This window comes from Mus caroli, chromosome 6 (genome assembly GCF_900094665.2).
Source record: "Mus caroli chromosome 6, CAROLI_EIJ_v1.1, whole genome shotgun sequence".
Classification (NCBI taxonomy): Eukaryota; Metazoa; Chordata; class Mammalia; order Rodentia; family Muridae; genus Mus; species Mus caroli.
The window spans coordinates 88,897,921-88,898,923 of record NC_034575.1 but is presented as its reverse complement, the minus strand read 5'-3'; the positions used below and the strand labels follow the sequence as shown (position 1 = coordinate 88,898,923).

General features: G+C 41.7%; 1 protein-coding gene across 1 annotated transcript in view; it reads left to right on the top strand.

The window, feature by feature from the left end:
- Positions 1-1,003, top strand: part of Adamts9 (ADAM metallopeptidase with thrombospondin type 1 motif 9) — a 170,842-nt gene that overhangs the window by 94,692 nt on the left and 75,147 nt on the right. The gene's annotated exons all lie outside the window — the stretch shown is intronic.

Genomic DNA, 1,003 nt, shown 5'->3' with positions numbered 1-1,003 from the left:
CGATATCTTTCAAGGTATCTGGAGTCTCTTCCCTGCCCCTAGACAGAAAGTCCATCTGAAACCAGTTTTTAACTTTGCTCCTAGCCAGTAGCTGACATGGTGAGGCAGGTTTGCCACTGTAAATACTATACAAACTTCTGGGGCAGTTCTAAGCAAACAGAAGGATTAACCATGTCAGCACAATACCTTGGGTAAGCGGNGGCAAAAATTATGGATCAGGTAGGTCTGATGTGTCTAAGTACAGTAAATATTCTATAAGCACATTAATTGCAGGGAAGATGAAATCAGCCATTCTATAAAGTTATTTCCAGAAGCCCTTTTTATTCAGTGGGGTCCTGGGAAGCTCTTACTCATTCCTAGTGCCAGATAAAGAGCAGATTAACTGAAGTAGGGTGAGTGGCACCCATTGATGCTTCTCCAAGTCAGGGCTTTCAGCATCTGTGGCTGCATCTGCGGGGATTGGTTATAACCTAGTTGCAAGGCTCTGTATTCGACTGAGCTAGAAGTGGGAGCAAGAGCTAGACTGTGCTCCTTAGCTGGGCTGTGGNATTTTATTCCAGAGTTTAAGAAAAGTTACAATGTCCCATGTATGGTTCTCTAAGGATATTTTGTCTACAACACTGGAACCTTTTCCAGGTATATGCTTTGAAGGAGCTTGAGATAAACTTAAGACAGGCAGATTGTCCTTTGAAAGCCCCAACTTCTCTGTCACTGCCACATACTACTTACTGTCCATGACATGTTACTTCTCGAGCCTGTGGCATGCTCGCTTAGCCAGAGCTAATTCTTCCAAGTCCATTCACACTCTCGATGGTAGTATGTCACTAGTTCTAATGTCACTGGTTAGGCCCCTGTGAGAACCTTACAAGCNTCCTTATTACATAGTCTTGTGGTTTGATGAAGAAAAGAAATCTGTGTTTCCCTTTTCTAGATTTTAATCCTTAGATTATCCCATATTTTTCTAAAATAAATTGTTTAGGAAAGTGGAAAAATATATTCATAG